Raw genomic sequence first — 21,974 nt, 5'->3', positions numbered from 1 at the left:
TCACATCTACTAAAATGTTACTGGATGTGCAGGGTGTTTGTTTTTCACTCTTCTCTGATTCTTAGACCTCGGAACTTATAGTGGGAAAGGACAACACATGGCACAAAATTTAGGCTTAACCCAGTGTTCGTTTTTATTGTGTTCCGAACACAGATGAGGCTGCACATAGCGGGGTTAAAGTAACAGTGACCTCAGTTCCAGAGTGAGGAACAGACCTTTGGGGCCGGCTTATATACAGTGCTCCCAAGGGATGCTGGGATCCATTGGGACTTCAGCGGATGAGCTCCCTGGTGGCGGAACATGGGAGTGCATGCTTTACAGATACACAACATCACTCCCCGCCAAAGTCAAAGTGAAAACTATTTACAAGGTGAGGCGGTCAGGAGGCTTTCTTTCCCTGGTGGACCGCCTCGGTACAAATGTCTGTTCTGGTGCGTTGGCTGTGCCCTCGCTGGGCTGGCGTGTTATTGGCCCTGCAGGGCTGCTGGGTGAGCCTGGCCTTGCTGGGCTGTTGGGCGTGATTGGTGCGATTTCCTGGTCCGGTGTGGTGTCGTTGATCCTTTGGGTGTGTGTTGTGGGCTCAAAAAAGGTGGTGTCTGCTGTGGGTTGTTCAGGGCAGTCTGTGAACCACAGCCTCATTTGATCCAGGTGCTTTCTGCAAATTTGTCCATTGTCTACTTTGACTACGAACACCCTATTCCCTTCTTTAGCTATCACCGTGCCCGCGATCCACTTGCGACCATGTCCATAGTTTAGCACATACACAGGGTCATTCAGATCAATTTCCCGTGACACAGTGGCACGACCATCATTTACATTTTGTTGTTGCCGTCTGCTCTCTACCTGATCATGCAGGTTGGGGTGAACCAGCGAGAGTCTGGTTTTATATGTCCTTTTCATGAGTAGCTCAGCCGGGGGCACCCATGTGAGCGAGTGGGGTCTCGTGCGGTAGCTGAGCAGTACACGGGACAGGCGGGTTTGGAGTGAGCCTTCTGTGACTCGTTTGAGGCTCTGTTTGATTGTTTGTACTGCCCGCTCTATCTACCTATTGGAGGCTGGTTTAATAGGGGCCGAGGTGATATGTTTGATCCCATTGCGGGTCATGAATTCTTTAAATTCGGCACTGGTGAAACATGGCCCATTGTCACTGGCCAGCATGTCAGGCAGGCCGTGGGTGGAAAACATGGCCCTCAGGCTTTCCATGGTGGCGGTGGCAGTGCTTCCCGACATTATTTCACATTCAATCTAATTTTGAAAAAGCATCCACCACCACCAGGTACATTTTACCGAGAAATGGGCCTGCATAGTTGACATGGATCCTCGACCATGGCCTGGAGGGCCAGGACCACAAACTTAGTAGTGCCTCTCTGGGCGCGCTGCTCAACTGAGCACACACGCTGCATTGCCGTACACAGGACTCTAAGTCAGAGTCGATACCGGGCCACCACACGTGGGATCTGGCTATCGCTTTCATCATTACTATACCCGGGTGTGTGCTGTGGAGATCCGAGATGAACATCTCCCTGCCCTTTTTTGGTAGCGCTACGCGGTTACCCCACAACAGGCAGTCTGCCTGAATGGACAGCTCATCCTTTCGCCGCTGGAACGGCTTGATTAGCTCCTGCATTTCAACGGGGATGCTGGCCCAGCTCCCATGCAGTGCACAGTTTTCTACCAGGGACAGCAGAGGATCTTGGCTGGTCCAAGTCCTAATCTGGCGGGCCGTGACAGGTGATTTATCATTTTCAAACACTTCCATGACCATCAACAAGTATGCGGGCTGCGCCACCATCAACAAGTTGGTGGTCAATGGTAGCCGACTGAGAGCATCCGCACAGTTCTTGGTGCCTGGCCTGTGGTGGATGGTATAGTTGCACGCTGATAGCGTGAATGCCCACCTTTGTATGTGGGCTGAGGCATTAGTATTTATCCCCTTGTTTTCAGCGAACATCTATATGAGGGGCTTGTGATCGGATTCCAGCTCAAATTTGAGGCCAAACAGGTACTGATGCATTTTCTTTACCCCAAACACACACGCTAATGCCTCTTTCTCAATCATGCTGTAGGCCCTCTCGGCCTTAGCGAAGCTCCTGGAAGCATAGATGACAGGTTGCAACTTCCCCGCAACGTTAGCTTGTTGTAATACACACCCGACTCCGTACGACGATGCATCACATGCTAGCACAAGTCTTTTACACGGGTTATGCAATACAAGCAGCTTGTTGGAGCATAAAATGTTTCTGGCTTTCTCAAAAGCAATTACTTGTTCTTTTTCCCATACCCAGTTCTCACCTTTACGTAATAACACATGTAGGGGCTTTAATAGGGTGCTTAACCCTGGTAGGAAGTCCTTATAATGCAGTTGTAAGGAAGGACATTAGCTTGGATGATGTGGAATCGGTATGGGTGGAGCTATGGAATACCAAAGAGCAGAAAACGCAAGTGGGAATTGTGTACAGGCCACCAAATAGTAGCAGTGAGGTTGGGAACAGCATCAAACAAGAAATAAGGGATGTGTGCAATAAAGGTACAGCAGTAATCATGGGTGACTTTAATCTACATATTGATTGGGCTAACCTAACTGGTAGCAATGCGGTGGAGGAGGATTTCCTGGAGTGTATTAGAGATGGTTTTCTAGACCAATATGTCGAGGAACCAACCAGAGAGCTGGCCATCCTAGACTGGGTGATGTGTAATGAGAAGGGACTAATTAGCAATGTTATTGTGTGAGGCCCCTTGGGGAAGAGTGACCATAATATGGTCGAGTTCTTTATTAAGATGGAGAGTGACAAAGTTAATTCAGAAACTAGGGTCCTGAACTTAAGGAAAGGTAACTTTGATGGTTTGAGGCGCGAATTGGCTAGATTAGACTCGCAAATGATTCTTAAAGGTTGACGGTGGATAGGCAATGGCAAACCTTTAAAGATCATATGGACGAACTTCAACAATTTTACATCCCTGTCTGGAGTAAAAATAAAACGGGGAAGGTGGCTCAACCGTGGCTAACAAGGGAAATTAAGGATAGTGTTAAATCCAAGGAAGAGGCATACAAATTAGCCAGAAAAAGTAGCAAACCTGAGGACTGGGAGAAATTTAGAAAACAGCAGAGGAAGACAAGGGGTTTAATTTAGAGGGGGAAAATAGAGTACGAGAGGAAGCTTGCCGGAAACATAAAAATGACTGCAGAAGCTTCTATACATATGTGAAGAGAAAAAGATTAGTGAAGACAAACGTTGGTCCCTTGCAGTCGGATTCAGGTGAATTTATAATGGGGAACAAAGAAATGGCAGACCAATTGAACAAGTACTTTGGTTCTGTCTTCACGAAAGAAGACACAAATAACCTTCCGGATGTACTAGGGGACCGAAGGTCTAGTGAGAAGGAGGAACGAAGGATATCCTTATTAGGCGGGAAATTGTGTTCGGGAAATTGACGGGATTGAAGGCCAATAAATCCTCAGGGCCTGATAGTCTACATCCCAGAGTACTTAAGGAAGTGGCCCTAGAAATAGTGGATACATTGGTGATAATTTTCCAACAGTCTATCGACTCTGAATCAGTTCCTATGGACTGGATGTTGCTAATGTAACACCAATTTTTAAAAACGGAGGGAGAGAGAAAACGGGTAACTATAGATCAGTTTGCCTGACATCAGTAGTGGGGAAAATGTTGGAATCAATCATTAAGGATGAAATGGCAGCACATTTGGAAAGCAGTGATAGGATTGGTCCAAGTCAGCATGGATTTCTGAAGGGGAAATCATGCTTGACAAGTCTTCTGGAATTTTTTGAGGACGTAATTAGTAGAGTGAACAAGGGAGAACCACTGGATGTGGTGTATTTGGACTTTCAAAAGGCTTTTGACAAGGTCCCACACAAGAGATTGGTGTGCGAAATCACAGCACATGGTATTGGGGGTAATGTACTGACGTGGATAGAGAACTGGTTGGCAGACAGTAAGCAGAGTGTCAGGATTAACGGGTCCTTTTCAGAATGGCAGGCAGTGACTAGTTGAGTGCCACAGGGCTCAGTGCTGGGACCCCAGCTCTTTACAATATATATTAATGATTTCGATGATGGAATTGAGTGTAATATCTCCAAGTTTGCAGATGACACTAAACTCGGTGGCGATGTGAGCTGTGAGGAGGACACTAAGAGGCTGCAGGGTGACTTGGACAGGTTAGGTGAGTGGGAAAATACATGGCAGATGCAGTATAATGTGGATAAATTTGAGGTTATCCACTTTGGGGGCAAAAACACGAAGGCAGAATATTATCTGAATGGCGGCAGATTAGGAAAAGGGGAGGTGCAGCGAGACCTGGGTGTCATGATTCATCAGTCATTGAAGGTTGGCTTGCAGCTACAATAAGCGGTGAAGATCGGAGGCGGGAGTTCGAGGTGCGTGGTGAGGCCTACAAAAGGCCCAGCTTGTGCAGCTCCAGCCGGGAGAAAAAGCAGAAAAGAAGTAGAAAGGAATCAAAAGGTGACATCACAGCCAAAGGGGTAAGTGATTGGCTGGTGATTGGGAAGTAGTTTTTCATTTTCTTTTTTATATCAGTAAGTAACCTGTTAACAGTGTTGTCACCAATTTAAGTGTATCTAAGGGTTAAGTCATGGCAGGAGAGCTCGGTCACGTGATATGCTCCTCCTGTACCATGTGGGAACTCAGGGACACTTCTGGTGCCTCTGACGACTACATCTGCGGGAAGTGTATCCGCCTCCAGCTCCTGACGGACCACGTTGTGGAATTGGAGCTGAGGATGGATTCACTCTAGAGCATCCACGATGCTGAGAATGACGTGAGTAGCACGTGTAGCGAGTTGGTCTTACCGCAGGAGAAGGGTCCACAGCCAGCTAGGGAATGGAAGACCAGCAGGAAGAGTAGTGCAAGGAAGGTAGTGCAGGGGTCCCCTGCGGTCATCCCCCTGCAAAACAGATACACTGCTTTGAGTACTGTTGAGGGGGATGACTCATCAGGGGAGGGCAGCAGCAGCCAAGTTCATGGCACCGTGGCTGGCTCTGTTGCACAGGAGGGCAGGAAAAAGAGTGGGAGAGCGATAGTGATAGGGGATTCAATTGTGAGGGGAATGGATAGGCGTTTCTGCGGCCGCAACCGAGACTCCAGGATGGTATGTTGCCTCCCTGGTGCAAGGGTCAAGGATGTCTCGGAGTGGGTCCAGGACATTCTAAAAAGGGAGGGAGAACAGCCAGTTGTCGTGGTGCACATTGGTACCAATGAGATAGGTAAAAAAAGGGATGAGGTTCTACGAAACAAATTTAAGGAGCTAGGAGCTAAATTAAAAAGTAGGACCTCAAAAGTAATAATCTCGGGATTGCTACCAGTGCCACGTGCAAGTCAGAGTAGGAATCGCAGGATAGCGCAGATGAATACATGGCTTGAGCAGTGGTGCAGCAGGGAGGGATTCAAATTCCTGAGGCATTGGAACCGGTTCTGTGGGAGTTGGGCCCAGTACAAACCGGACAGTCTGCACCTGGGCAGGACCTGAACCAATGTCCGAGGGGGAGTATTTGCTAGTGCTGTTGGGGAGGAGTTAAACTAATATGGCAGGGGGATGGGAACCAATGCAGGGAGACAGAGGGAAACAAAAAGGAGACAAAAGCAAAAGACAGAAAGGAGATGAGGAAAAGTGGAGCGCAGAGAAACACAAGGCAAAGAACAAAAAGGGCCACTGTACAGCAAAATTCTAAAAGGGCAAAGGGTATTAAAAAAACGCCTGAAGGCTTTGTGTCTGAATGCAAGGAGTATCCGTAATAAGGTGGATGAATTAACTGTGCAAATAGATGTTAACAAATATGGTATGATTGGGATTACAGAGATTTGGCTCCAGGATGATCAGGGCTGGGAACTCAACATCCAGGGGTATTCAACATTCAGGAAGGATAGAATAAAAGGAAAAGGAGGTGGAGTAGCATTGCTGGTTAAAGAGGAGATTAATGCAATAGTTAGGAAGGACATTAGCTTGGATGATGTGGAATCTATATGGGTAGAGCTGCAGAACACTAAAGGGCAAAAAACGTTAGTGCGAGTTGTGTAGACCTCCAAACAGTAGTAGTGATGTTGGGGAGGGCATCAAACAGGAAATTAGGGGTGCATGCAATAAAGGTGCAGCAGTTAAAATGGGTGACTTTAATATGCACATAGATTGTGCTCATCAAACTGGAAGCAATACAGTGGAGGAGGATTTCCTGGAGTGCATAAGGGATGGTTTTCTAGACCAATATGTCGAGGAACCAACTAGGGGGGAGGCCATTTTAGACTGGGTGTTGTGTAATGATAGAGGATTAATTAGCAATCTCGTTGTGCGAGGCCCCTTGGGGAAGAGTGACCAGAATATGGTGGAATTCTACATTAAGATGGAGAATGAATCAGTTAATTCAGAGACCATGGTCCAGAACTTAAAGAAGGCTAACTTTGAAGGTATGAGGCGTGAATTGGCTAGGATAGATTGGCGAATGATACTTAAGGGGTTGACTGTGGATGGGCAATGGCAGACATTTAGAGACCGCATGGATGAACTACAACAATTGTACATTCCTGTCTGGCGTAAAAATAAAAAAGGGAAGGTGGCTCAACCGTGGCTCTCAAGGGAAATCAGCGATTGTATTAAAGCCAAGGAAGTGGCATACAAATTGGCCAGAAATAGCAGCGAACCCGGGGACTGGGAGAAATTTAGAACTTAGCAGAGGAGGACAAAGGGTTTGATTAGGGCAGGGAAAATGAAGTATGAGAAGAAGCTTGCAGGGAACATTAAGACAGATTGCAAAAGTTTCTATAGATATGTAAAGAGAAAAAGGTTAGTAAAGACAAATGTAGGTCCCCTGCAGTCAGAATCAGGGGAAGTCATAACGGGGAACAAAGAAATGGCAGACCAATTGAACAAGTACTTTGGTTCGGTATTCACTAAGGAGGACACAAACAACCTTCCGGATATAAAAGGGGTCAGAGGGTCTAGTAAGGAGGAGGAACTGAGGGAAATCCTTATTGGTCGGGAAATTGTGTTGGGGAAATTGATGGGATTGAAGGCCGATAAATCCCCAGGGCCTGATGGACTGCATCCCAGAGTACTTAAGGAGGTGGCCTTGGAAATAGCGGATGCATTGACAGTCATTTTCCAACATTGCATTGACTCTGGATCAGTTCTTATCGAGTGGAGGGTAGCCAATGTAACCCCACTTTTTTAAAAAGGAGGGAGAGAGAAAACAGGGAATTATAGACTGGTCAGCCTGACCTCAGTAGTGGGTAAAATGATGGAATAAATTATTAAGGATGTCATAGCAGCGCATTTGGAAAGAGGTGACATGATAGGTCTAAGTCAGCATGGATTTGTGAAAGGGAAATCATGCTTGACAAATCTTCTGGAATTTTTTGAGGATGTTTCCAGTAGAGTGGACAAGGGAGAACCAGTTGATGTGGTATATTTGGACTTTCAGAAGGCTTTCGACAAGGTCCCACACAAGAGATTAATGTGCAAAGTTAAAGCACATGGGTTTGGGGGTAGTGCGCTGACATGGATTGAGAACTGGTTGTCAGACAGGAAGCAAAGAGTAGGAGCAAATGGGTACTTTTCAGAATGGCAGGCAGTGACTAGTGGGGTACCGCAAGGTTCTGTGCTGGGGCCCCAGCTGTTTACACTGTACATTAATGATTAAGACGAGGAGATTAACTGTAGTATCTCCAAATTTGCGGATGACACTAAGTTGGGTGGCAGTGTGAGCTGCGAGGAGGATGCTATGAGGCTGCAGAGTGACTTGGATAGGTTAGGTGAGTGGGCAAATGCATGGCAGATGAAGTATAATGTGGATAAATGTGAGGTTATCCACTTTGGTGGTAAAAACAGAGTGACAGACTATTATCTGAATGGTGACAGATTCGGAAAAGGGAAGGTGCAACGAGACCTGGGTGTCATGGTACATCAGTCATTGAAGGTTGGCATGCAGGTACAGCAGGTGGTTAAGAAAGCTAATGGCATGTTGCCCTTCATAGCGAGGGGATTTGAGTACAGGGGCAGGGAGGTGTTGCTACTGTTGTACAGGGCCGTGGTGAGGCCACACCTGGAGTATTGTGTACAGTTTTGGTCTCCAAACTTGAGGAAGGACATTCTTGCTATTGAGGGAGTGCAGCGAAGGTTCACCAGACTGATTCCCGGGATGGCGGGACTGACCTATCAAGAAAGACTGGATCAACTGGGCTTATATTCACTGGAGTTCAGAAGAATGACAGGGGACCTCATAGAAACGTTTAAAATTCTGATGGGTTCAGACAGGTTAGATGCAGGAAGAATGTTCCCAATGTTGGGGAAATCCATAACCAGAGGTCACAGTCTAAGGATAAGGGGTAAGCCATTTAGGACCAAGATGAGGAGAAACTTCTTCACCCAGAGAGTGTTGAACCTGTGGAATTCTCTACCACAGAAAGCTTTTGAGGCCAATTCACTAAATATATTCAAAAAGGAGTTAGATGAAGGGGGATCAAGGGGTCTGGCCAGAAAGCAGGAATGGGGTACTGACGTTGCATGTTCAGCCATGAACTCATTGAATGGCGGTGCAGGCTAGAAGGGCCGAATGGCCTACTCCTGCACCTATTTTCTATGTTTCTATGTTTCTATAAGAAGGCAAATGGTATATTGGCCTTCATAGCAAGGTGATTTGAGTATAGGAGCAGGGAAGTCTTACTGCAGTTGTACAGGGCCTTGGTGAACATAAGAATTAGGAACAGGAGTAGGCCATCCAGCCCCTCGAGCCTGCTCTGCCATTCAACAAGATCATGGCCCCACCTGGAAAATTATGTTCAGTTTTGGTCTCCTAATCTGAGGAGGACCTTCTTGCTGTTGAGGGAGTGCAGCGGAGGTTCACCAGACTGATTCCTGGGATGGCAGGACTTAATATGAGGAGAGACTGGTTCGATTGGGCCTGTATTCTCTGGAGTTTAGAAGGATGAGAGGGGATCTCATCGAAACATATAAAATTCTGACGGGACTGGACAGGTTAGATGCAGGAAGAATGTTGCCAATGTTGAGGAAGTCCAGAACCAGGGGACATAGTCTTAGGATAAGGGGTAAGCCATTTAGGACTGAGATGAGGAGGAACTTCTTCACTCAGAGAGTTGTTAACCTGTGGAATTCCCTACCACAGAGAGTTGTTGATGCCAGTTCATTGGATATATTCAAGAGGGAGTTAGATATGACCCTTGTGGCGAAAGGGATCAAGGGGTATGGAGAGAAAGCAGGAACGGGGTACTGAAGGAATGCTCAGCCATGATCTTATTGAATGGTGGTGCAGGCTCGAAGGGCCGACTGGCCTATTCCTGCACCTATTTTCTATGTTTCTATGTTTGTATGTTACCAAAATAGTTGAGGAGTCCCAGGAACGACCGCAGCTCTGTGACGTTCTGTGGCCTGGGCGCGTTCCTGATGGCATCTCTCTTGGTGTCTGTGGGCCGAATACCGTCCGCCACGATCTTTTTCCCCAAAAACTCCACTTCTGTTGCCATGAAGATGCATTTCAACCTCTTCAGCCACAGCCCTACGGGATCCAGTCGCTGGAGTACCTCCTCCAGGTTGTATAGGTTCTCGACGGTATCCCGACCCGTGTCCAATATGTCGTCCTGAAAAACCACCGTGCGTGGTACTGACTTGAGTAGGCACTCCATGTTTCTCTGGAAGATCGCTGCAGCTGACCGAATTCCAAACGGGCATCTGTTGTAGATGAACAGTCCCTTGTGCGTGTTGATGCAGGTGAGGCCCTTCGAAGACTTCTCCAGCTCTTGCGTCATGTAGGCCTAAGTCAGGTCGAGCTTGGTGAAAGTCTTGCCTCCTGCCAGTGTCGCAAATAGGTCGTCTGCCTTAGGTAACAGGTATTGGTCCTGTAACAAGATACGATTAATAGTTACTTTATAATCGCCGCAAATCCTGACTGTGCCAGCACTTTTGAGTACTGGAACAATCGGGCTGGCCCACTCGCTGAATTCCACTCGGGAGATGATCCCCTCGCGTTGCAGCCTGTCCAGCTCGATTTCCACTCTCTCCCTCATCATGTGAAGTATCGCTCGCGCCTTGAGTTGAATGGGTCATGCCTCTGGGACCAAGTGGATCCGCACCTTGACCCCAGAAAAGTTTCCAATGCCTGGCTCAAAAAGGGTAGGAAATTTGTTAAGAACCTGGGTACATGAGGCCTCATTGACATGTGATAGCGCTCGGATGTCATCCCAGTTCCAGCGGATTTTGCCCAGCCAGCTCCTTCCAAGCAGTGTGGGACAATCGCCCAGGACAATCCAGAGTAGTAGTTCGTACACTGTACACTCATAGGTGACCTTGACCATGGCGCTGCCCAGGACAATGATGAGCTCTTTGGTGTACATTCTCAGTTTCGTGTGGATGGGGCTCAGGGCTGGTCTGAATGCCTTGTTGCACCACAGTCTCTCAAACATCTTTTTACTCATGATGGTTTGGCTAGCGCCAGTGTCCAGTTCCATGGCCACGGGTAAGCCATTCAATTTTACATTTAGCATTATAGGTGGACATTTCATCGAAAATGTGTGCACCCCGTGTATTTCAGGATCTGCCTCCTCTCTCTGAGGCTCGAAATTGCTTTGATCCACCATGGACCGATCTTCCTCTGCCACGTGGTGGTTCGCAGGTTTTGCAGAGCTTGCAGCTCGTCTGCAAGCTTGTAGGAGGTGCCCCATTGTTCCATAGCTCTTGCAAACATACCCTTTGAAGCGGCATGAATAGGCTGAATGGAAGCTTCTAAAACGCCAACAAGGTGTGAATTGCCTTGCATTCATCCTTTGTTGGGGCCTCTGAGTCATCTGGGTCACCTGAGGCCTGCTGGCAGTTGCAAACTCATGGGTTCTGCCCTCTACATTTCTGCTCGCAAACACATTGCTAGCACTTGTGTGCTGAGAGATTTGTTTGGTGTTATCACTGGTGGACATAAACACCTGTGCTATCGCAGTGCCCAGTCCAAAAAAGTCTCTGAGCATTTGCTCAAGGTGACCATCAAACTCACATTGTCCTGCAAGTCACCTTAGCTTGGCGAAGTGGCTCGCCACTTCCTGACCTTCAGATCGCTGGCACGTGCAGAACCGATACCTCGCCATCAGCACGCTCTCCCTCGGGTTAAGATGCTCCCGAATCAGTGTACACAGCTCCTCATGCAAGTTATCTGTGGCTTTCACCGGACCAGAAGATTCTTCATGAGGCTGTAGGTCGGTGCCCGCAGACCGTGAGGAAGACCGCTCTCATTTTTGCAGCGCTTTCTTCTCCGTCCAACTCGTTGGCTGTGTACTGTGTACTTTGTAGTACTGGTCTAGCTGTTCGACATAAGCTTCCCAGTCCTCACCCTCCAAGAACTTCTCCAGGATGCCCACAGTTTGCTGCATCTTTGCGTTGGATTTGTATACTCGTCGCCAGTTATTGTGTTCCTAACACAGATGAGATTGCACACAGGGAGGTTAAAGTAACAGTGACCTCAGTCTTTAATAAAACACTACAGAGTGAGGAACAGGCCTTAGGGACCGGCTTATATACAGTGCTCCCAAGGGATGCTGGAATCCCTTGGGACTTCAGGGGAAGAGCTTCCTGGTGGCGGAACATGGGATTGCATGCTTTACAAATACACGACAGTTTTATTACCCAACAAATAAAACAACTAAAAACTACAGGACTAGACTGCCGAGAGAAATTGACCTAAGACCTAAAATCACCAGCCCTGTTGTTAGCTATTGTAGGTTCGTGGTTTTTCTATTGGCCATTAAATGCAGCTTCTGTTCCTTTTCTTCTGTGCCTGCTTGCTGTTTCTTTTTGTGTTCTTCCTCCTGCTTCTGCTTAACTGTGTTCTCTGTTTGCTGTGCCTTCATCCTGTATTCGTATATTTATATCCAGGTTTTGAATAAGTTTTCCACTGTGCCGAAATTCGATTATTGATCTGTTCAACTGTTTGGTGATGAGGTTGAATGGCTCCTAATTTGCATGTGGAGTTTGTCATGTATTGAACTATCATTGTAACCCATGTATAAGCTGACCTAAGTTGTACACCTTGAGAACATTGACCACAAGGGAGTGAACTTGTGGGAGACACTCCTAACCTGGACGTTCAGGTATAAAAGGGGAAGCTCCACCGACCTTCATCACTTGAGGTCTTGGTAATAAAGGTAACTGGTCACAGAGTGACCTTCTCTCAAGTATGGGCCTCGTGTGCATTTATACTGTATAGTAAGGACATATCATTGGCGACGAGAAACTGGGATTTAAACCACGCGAGCATGGCCACAAGCAGCACAGAAGAGAGGTACTGTGTTGGTGATGATTGGGATGACTTTATTGAGAGACTACAGCTAAGTTTTGAAACGAAGGAATGGTTGGGACAGGATTCGGCCGACAAACGCAGGGCTCATCTCCTGACAGTTTGTGGATCCAGAACGTATTCCCTGATGAAGGACCTTCTAGCACCAGAGAAGCCGGCAGACAAGACGTTCGAAGAGCTCAGTAAGCTGATTGGGGAACATCTTAAACCGGCGAGCAACATGCACATGGCGAGACACCAGTTTTACACGCACCGGCGGCGTGAAGGGTAAAGCGTTCCAGACTTCTTAGCAGGTCTCCGGTGACTTGCGAGCCTATGTAAGTTCCCAGATGCATGCAGAGCAGAGATGCTGCGAGACTTTTTTACTGAGGGCATCGGGCACGCTGGGGTTTTCAGGAAACTGATTGAGACCAAAGACTTCACCTTGGAAGCGGCGGCTCTGATAGCTCAGACATTTATCTCAGGGTAGGAAGAGACCAGAATGATTTATGGAAAAAATCTTGGCTCAAATGCGGCAAACGACCAGGGAGTCAACATTATTAACACGGCACACAGTTCTCTAGGCAGACAAGGGCAATCGGACATGCCCCAGCATGCAGTCGAACCCAAAGGGGGAATTCAAGAGAGACAATGACGAGCTGAACGGCGATTCATGCCATCGCAATGGACAATGCGGCCAGTAATGGGGCCATCAACACCTGTTAATGGTGCGCTTAAGGACAGTTACAGAGACAGTCAGAAACGATCAACTGGTAATGGACTTTTTGTTTCCAACAACAGGGCCTCCAGCTCATGCTGGAGGTGTGGAGGCAAACACCCAGCCAGAGCTTGCAGATATCAACAATATACCTGCAGAAACTGCAACGTCAGCTGTCACTTGGCGCGTATGTGCAGGAAGCCTTCAGCCAGGTTGATGTACGAGGAGGACGGGCTCGATGTAAGCCCTAAGAGGCCAAATGAATACTGAGGGAAATCGCTGGAAGCTGAAGTTCAGCGAGTTCATGTGGAGCACATATACAGTTCATATACCAGGAAGCCACCGATAATGATGAAAGTGCTCCTCAATGGCATCCCAGTATTAATGGAGCTAGACACGGGGGCCAGCCAGTCTCTGATGAGTATCAAACAGTTCAAAAGGTTGTGGGTGTCCAAGGCCAGGAGGCCAAAGTTATTGCTGATTGACGCACAGCTACGGACATATACAAAGGAGATCATTCCGGTGCTAGGCAACGCCACTGTAGTCATGACCCACAAAGATTCGGAGAACAGGTTGCCACTCTGGATTGTCCCAGGGGATGGTCCCGCACTGCTGGGGAGGAGTTGGCTTGCTGTCATGAACTGGAAATGGGGCGATGTCAATGCAATTTCTTCTGTGGAGCGAGTATCATGCTCATAGGTCCTGGACAAACTTGACACATTACTTCGACCTGGCATCGGCACTTTCATGGGGGCCAATGTCGTGATTCACATAAACCCGGACACCAGGACAGTACACCACAAGGCCAGAGCGGTGCCGTACGTGATGCGGGAAAAGATAGAATGCAAATTGGACCGCCTGCTGAGGGAAGGCATCATCTCGCCAGTCGAATTCAGTGACTGGGTGAGTCCGATCGTGCTGGTGCTCAAAGCGGATGGGTCGGTCAGGGTATGTGGCGATTACAAGGCCACCATCAACCGGGTGTCACTCCAAGACCAGTACCAGCTACCGAGAGTGGAGGACCTTTTTGCGACGCTATCTTGTGGCAAACCTTTTTCAAAATTGGACCTGACCTCAGCTTACATGACCCAGGAGCTGGCGAGTGAGTCGAAGAAGCTGACCACCATCACGACACACAAGGGGTTGTTTGAGTATAACAGATGTCCGTTTGGGATTCGTTCGGCCACCGCGATCTTTCAGCGAAATATGGAAAGCCTCCTCAAGTCGATTCCAAGGACGGTGGTTTTTCAAGACGACATCCTTTTAGTTCACGGGTCACGATACTGAAGAACACCTCCACAACCTGGAGGAAGTACTGCGCAGACTGGATCGGGTAGGGCTGCGACTGAAAAAGGCGAAGTGCGTCTTCTTAACTCCAGAGGTTGAATTCCTGGGGAGGAGGGTATCAGCAGATGGGATCAGACCTACTGCGTCCAAAACGGAAGTGATCCAGAGAGCACCCAGGCCCATAACACGATGGAGCTGCGTTCGTTCCTGGGGCTCCTGAGCTATTTTGGTAACTTTCTTCCCAAATTGAGCACGCTGTTAGAGCCGCTAAATGTGCTCCTAAGCAAAGGTCGTGATTGGGTCTGGGGGGACAGCCAGGAAAAAGCTTTTGACAGAGCATGCAATTTGTTATGCTCCAACAAACTGTTAACGTTACATGACCCGTGCAAGAAACTTGTTTTAACGTGTGATGCGTCATCCTATGGGGTCGGCTGTGTGTTTCAGAATGTGAATGCCAATGGTCAGTTACAGTCGGTAGCTTATGCCTCCAGAAGTCTGTCCCAGGCAGAAAGGGGCTACGGGATGGTAGAAAAGGAAGCGCTAGCATGTGTATATGCAGTAAAAAAAAAATGCACCAGTACCTGTTTGGCTGGAAAGTTGAGCTGGAGACAGATCACAAACCCCTAACGTCCCTTTTGGCCGACAACAAGGCCATAAATGCGAATGCATCGGCCCGCATACAGAGGTGGGCACTTATGTTAGCCGCCTATGACTACACAATTCGGCACAGACCGGGCACTAAAAACTGCGCCGATGCACTCAGCAGGCTGAGGAATTTAAACCGTTTCATAGGCGCAAGGATGAACTCTCGATTCAGGCCGATTGCCTACTGTGGGGAAACCTAGTAGTCATGCCCCAGATGGGCAGAGAGGTGTTTATCAGAGAACTTCACAATGAGCACCCGGGCATTGTCATGATGAAGGCAATTGCCAGGTCACACGTTTGGTGGCCAGGGATAGATGCAGGCCTGGAACTTTGTGTTCGCAGGTGCAACATGTGTGCTCAGCTGGGCAACACACCCAGGGAACCCCCCTTAGCCCCTGGTCCTGGCCCGCCAAGCCATGGTCACGCATCCATGTGGACGACGCAGGTCCTTTCATGGGAAAAATGTTTTTGGTTATAGTCGACGCCTATTCCAAATGGATTGAATGTGCCATTTTAAATTCAAGCACATCCTCTGCTACGGTCGAAAGTCTATGGGCAATGTTCGCCACCCATGGTCTACCGGATGTCTTGGTCAGCGACAATGGCCCGTGCTTCACAAGCACTGAATTCCAGGACTTCATGGCAGGCAATGGTATCAGCCATGTCAGAACGGCACTGTTCAAGCTGGCCTCAAATGGCCAGGCGGAATGAGCAGTGCAGATAATCAAACAGGGGATGCTCAGAATCCAAGTGGGTTCCCTACAAAGCCGCTTATCATGCCTCCTGTTGGCCAATAGATCCCGACCACACTCACTCACAGGGGTTCCACCCACAGAGCTGCGAAAGAAAAGGACGCTCAAAACCAGGTTATCCCTTATACACCCTACTATGAAAGAAATTGTTGCGAACAGGCGTCAGTCACAATGTGACTACCATGACAGGAATGCGAGGGCACGATGTATTGATGTCAATGACCCTGTTTTTGTCCTTAATTACGCTGCAGGGCCCAAATGGCTTGCAAGCACTGTGATTGCCAAAGAGGGGAATAGGATTTTGGTAGTTAAACTTACCAATGGACAAATCTGCGCAAACACGTGGATCAAACGAAAAGGAGGTTCAGCAACCCCATAGAAGAAGCAGAGGAAGAACACGACATAGAGTTTACTCCACCACAGGTGACTGAACACCAGAATGAAGTGGAGGAGAGCCCAGTCACTGTGGGCAGTCCGGACAGGCCTGAGGCACCACAAACAGCAGACACTCAGGCCAACGCCCAACAACCGGAGCCCCATCTCAGGCACTCTATAAGGGAGCGTAAACCACCAGAGAGACTTAACCTGTGATCCCAATAAGTCTTTGGGGGGGCGAGGTGATGTCATGTATTCAACTATCATTGTAACCCATGTATAAGCTGAGCTAAGTTGTACACCTTGAGAACATTGACCACAAGGGGGTGAACTTGTGGGAGACACTCCTAACCTGGACTTTCAGGTATAAAAGGGAAAGCTCTGCCCACCTTCATCACTCGAGGTCTTGGTAATAAAGGTAATTGGCCACAGTGTGACCTTCTCTCAAGTATGGGCCTCGTGTGCATTTATATGTCTAGTAAGGATACATCATTGAGTTGACAATGCAAAAGATATTTCCATATGCTGAATGCTGTTAGCCCCAAAATTTGCACCTTGTGAGGGTGTCCTTTGTTGTTACAGACTCGATGTCTCCATCAAGTTCAGGGCCTCGCGTAACATTCCATTGTTGTTATGCGTGAAGTTATGCAGGAATTTAGTTTTGGTTCCTGACCACAGGATGTCCTTAATTGTCCAGTTTAATTCCAAAGTTTGTATCAATTTTTAGTTCATGGTCTGTGTTTTTTCTGAAGATTAGTAACCTTACAGATGGTAGGATGAAAGATGGGACAGTGAGCAGTTACAGGATTGCCTGCTGGACATTGTTGCTTACTCAGTTAGATCTGAAGGTAGAAAGGCTAGGAGAACCAAAGCTAGCCCCGAACCTGGTTTATCTGGGAACAGCTCAAGTGTGTTCAGTGGAAGGAGTGTGGGATGTAGATGTGGGATTCTGAGCAGGGGAACATCCGACAGGCAGAGACATCTCTGTAGATGGGTTTAGTTCAGTGACGAATGAAGAGAGAAAAACAGGCTGTGGGATTTACGATCCAGAGGCAGGGATAGAAAAAGCCATGAAGCTCCCCAACACTTTAAGTGCACAGCAGGTCGAACTGGCAGCTGTAGCATATGTGGTCACACACCCTAGTGAATTCCCAACTCCCTATACGATATGTTCGGACTCTATGTTCACTTGTAACTCCTGTACAGAGTATTTAACAATATGGGCTAGGCGAGGGTTAAGCCGTTGGTGACAGCTCTTTTGTTAAAAATCTTTCTGGATGTCACCGGTAGGGACCAGAAGGATTAATACATCCAAACGGTCAAAGCACACTCTAAGACAGAGCCCAGTGGAAAGGGAATGGAAAAGCAGACACAACAGGGACAGGAGAAGGGACACCTTGGGACCCATATCACTGTGGACAGATTATGGTTGTAACAGGCAGAGAGGGCCCAAAGAAGTAACATTACCGCCTGATTTAAAACAGGCTCAGCTACGGGATACAAAGCTTAGAGCAGTGATTAGAGACAAGGCAGATGGGATGCCTGTAGCGGGATCTTTGGGAGCTGCAGATGCAGCAGTAAGATAGGGAATGCTATTTAAAGGAGATAGTTGGATTGTGCCTGGGCAATGCAGGAAAGAATTCTTGCAGCTAGCTCATGGGGGACCAGGAGCTGGACATCCAGGGCCAGAAACGACGTGGAATAAAGTAGAGGCCTGGGATGATGGCCCGGGCTTAGAAACGATGTAAAGGATTATTGTCAGAATTGTCCAGTAAGTGCTGCAAACAATCCAGACCCCCACCGGAGAAAGGCTCCGTTGGGAAACACGAGGAGGGTAGAGGGGCCATGGCAGTCTATACAGATAGATTTCAGAGGGCCATGGCCCACCTCAGGCAGAGAAAATAAATATTGCCTGGTGTTTATAGATCTTTTTACAAAATGGGTTGGAGCTTTTCCTTGTACTGCGGCCACTGCAGTAGTCACAGCAAAGATTCTGGTGCGAGAAGTATTTTCTCGATGGGGACTGCCTCTGATAGTGGAATCAGATCAAGGGAGTCATTTCACTGGAGCAGTGATGCAGGCCACCCTAAAGCTGTTAGGGATACAGGGGAAATGGCGAGTGGCTTATAACCCCCAATCATCAGGTCCAGTAGAAAGGACAAACCACACCTTAAAAGAGAGGCTTCGGAAGGAGATAGAAATACCCGGAAGAAATGGGATGAGATCCTATCCCTAGTACAGATGAATCATCGAGCCAGTCTCTCTAAAAGTACGGACACTCCCCACATGCGCTGATGACAGGGAGACTTATGAGGATCCCGACCCATATCCTAGCACCAGTCCTGACCGAAACGCAGGTTAAAGAGGTCACACGGGACAGGTTTGTCAGAGATCTGTATGATACTCAGAAGGGGCTGCATTGGGAAACAGCTAAGAATATGGGCAGACAGCACCAGCAGAATAAATTGCTGCTGGAACCCCGGGTTAAACAGGAATGGAGGGTAGGGGATCAGGTAATGTTCAGGAATTATGCCAGAATAGGGGCATTTGAATCATTGTACAAGGGACCATATAGCATAGTAGACAAGGCAAGCCCTATGATCTACGCAATCCAGCTGCCAAAACGTACAAAGTGGAAGGTTCTTTTCGAGAGCGAAGGTATCCTCTTCGAAACAGAAAACAAGTGGTAAAGTTAAATTTGTAAATATGGAAAAGAAATAAGTTTATATCCTGTGTTATGTATAAACATGAAAGTTATGTATGATGTTTGTTATAATAACTTTTTTATTAAGGAGGGAGAAGTGTAATGTCTGTAAGCTTGTAATGTTTGTAGCTCCACACTGTGGATGTAGACGTATTGTGTACTGCAACTGCAGAGTTAATAATAAACAGAACCAGGCAGAGTCCTGAGGCTTCCGAGAGAGCTGCCTGCCATGTAGGAAGCTGTGTGTGCTTGTGTTCTGTGCATATATCACAGAGGCAGTGTTGGATCTTGTCGTCAATGCCTGCTCTTGTTGATAGGAGGCTCCCGAGATAAGGGAAGTGGTCCATGTTGTCCAGGGCTGTGCTGTGGATTTTGATGTCTGGAGGGCAGTGCTGTGCTGCAAGGACAGGCTGGTAGAGGACCTTTGTCTTACTGATGTTTAGCGTAAGGCCCATGCTTTCATACGCCTCAGTAAATACGTTGATTATGACTTGGAGTTCAGCCTCTGTGTGTGCACAGACGCAGGCATCATCTGCTTACTGTAGCTCAATGACAGAGGTTGGGGTGGTCTTGGACCTGGCCTGGAGACAGCGAAGGTTGAACAGGTTCCCACTGGTTCTATAGTTTAGTTCCACTCCAGCGGGGAGCTTGTCAACTGTGAGGTGGAGCATGGCATTGAGAAAGATTGAGAAGAGGGTTGGGGCGATGACGCGGCCCTGCTTGATGCTGTCCGGACATGGATAGGGTCTGTGATGGATCCGTTGGTAGCGATCACGGCCTGCATGTCATCGTGGAGTAGGCGGAGGATGGTGATGTACTTTTGGGGGCATCCGAAATGGAGGAGGACGGTCCATAGACCCTCACGGTTGAGAGTGTCAAAGGGCTTTATAAGGCTTTTCCAATGCTCTCACATAGCACTCGATGTTCTCACACACACAACTGGCTCTTTACAAATGGCCAATTGCCAAATCCGAGCTGTAATGAGCATGCGCGTCCATTGGAACGACATTAAATACATAACATTTTATCTGGCTACAATTAAATAGATAAGAATGGCCAGTGCCATCCCACCCAGTTTAAAACAGCGAAAGAGAAGAGTCAAAGTGGATGATAAGAACATAAGAAATAGGAGCAGGAGTATATGGCCTCTCAAGCCTGCTCCGCCATTCAATAAGATCATGCCTGATCTGATCATGGACTCAGCTCCACTACACTGCCCGCTCCCCATAACTCCTTATCCTCTTATCGTTTAAGATAATGATCAAACATATTTCTTCCACAGATAATGTATAAGCTAATCTATCAAGAACTCAAACTCTTTATTATTCTGAGGGAAGGTTCTGAGGAGAGGGGTGATGACAGCAGGTTTGAAGGGGAGGGGGACCGTACCTGAAGAGAGAAACTTTAAGCATATCAGCTAACATGGAGGCCAGGAAGGGAAGATGAGTGTTCAGCAGTTTGGTGGGATGTTAGAAATTGTCAAGTTAAGGCTATATCTGGTTACTATAACAATCAGGATCGACTGTAAACCAATCTGTTTAATCAGAGTTTAAGATGGAATATAACACATTAGTTATGTCACAAAACCATACGACCGTGACAAGTAGCTGATACCGATACGATCAGACAAACGGCTGGCGCACGCCAGTAGTTCTCGGAGCAACCTCTCTTTCTTTTGTCTAGAGCCTCCTTTGGTAAGCATGGGATCACTCGAAGAGTGTTCGACCAGCCCAACATCTGTATCGCTCTCACCTCCACCGTCTCCCCTGAAAAGCTCTCTAGGTGTCCTTTTTATTCTCTTTTTAGGGGTGGGTCTGGAAAGGAATATTGACAAGATCTTTTTACCTATAGAGGTTCCCCATAAAACTCAATATCCAATGGGGCTTTGAGTTCTTTGTATTGACCCTTGTGTCAAAGCCCTCCCTAAAGATGTTGCATGTTCTTGTCCATAGGTCTTGTCTGTATATACTTTCTCAGGATTTTTTCCTTTGAAATTTGTGCCTTATATCTCTCATCCCTATCTTCTCGGGTACAAGCATGAGGCCCAAACCAGAAAGCAGCTCGCTTCTAGGTCATTATCTCCTTTAGGACATAGCAAATTGTTTCTTCCCTCCATTCTAAGTCTTTCTATAACACTCAGGGCTAGATTTTCCAATTTTTTGCATGCATAACACCCATTTTAACGCTGCAATGATGTATAGCGCCCAGATATCGCCCATTTAGCAACAAAATGAAAATTGGCGCCCATTTTTTGGACAGTTATCGCCGAGCGTTACTTTCTCCATGTGTGTAACGCCAGGAAAAAATAATACCACCCGCCAACTTTTTGGGAGAAGAATCATCAGAATGGGTAAAACCAACGCTCATAATATCACCCAGCGTTACGTTCCGCATGTAATTAACGCTGCTATTCAATAATACCGACCACCCACTTAATTTTGTCGTAAAGATCACATTTGCCGAAACTAGCGCCCAGGAGATCGCCCAGCGTCACTTTCACCACCTCACACACATCTCGCCCACAATACCGCCGGGAAAAAATGGAACTAACCAGAACTACTCATAGCGGTATGGACACCATATTCTAAATCACATGTCGCATCATTTAAATGGCTGCTCTGCTTCATTCTCGGGGGAGTTCGGATGTACTCTGGAGATCTTTGGAGGTGATGTGAACATCTGAACAAACATCTTTATCATACTGTGAACGATTGGAATTTAATAGGTGACTTCGTCAGGACATTCATTCTTTGTGATCAATTGGTGGAAAACAGATAGCTTTTGGAATGGGGCTGTCCTTTCTCATCCTCTCTTGATGACCAATTACATGCTGTGACTGGAGATGGTAAAAGGTACGCTCTCCAGCATTATGTGCCTAATGTAAGATGTGCCAGACTGATGAGAAGGACCAGATGTTAGGCACCCTGCAAGTACATGGAGAAGCAGTCTTACTTCAACTTGCCCGACACCACCTGCCTTCAGAGACTGCGCTTCCACAAAGACGTTATCACTGAGGTATGCCAGCACATAAGGGGAGATCTGCAGCCTTCCAGCACTATCAGCTCTGCCCTGTCTGTCGACGTTAAAGTCACCACTGCACTGTCGTTCTACGCCTCGGGTTCTTTTCAGGCCTCAGCTGGCGACATTTGTGGTCTGTCTCAGCACGCCACACATTGCTGCATTAGACAGGTT

The sequence above is a fragment of the Pristiophorus japonicus genome, chromosome 3 (assembly GCF_044704955.1).
Source record: "Pristiophorus japonicus isolate sPriJap1 chromosome 3, sPriJap1.hap1, whole genome shotgun sequence".
NCBI classification, from domain to species: domain Eukaryota; kingdom Metazoa; phylum Chordata; class Chondrichthyes; family Pristiophoridae; genus Pristiophorus; species Pristiophorus japonicus.
The sequence above is the reverse complement of the archived record's forward strand: the minus strand, read 5'-3'. Positions refer to the sequence as shown.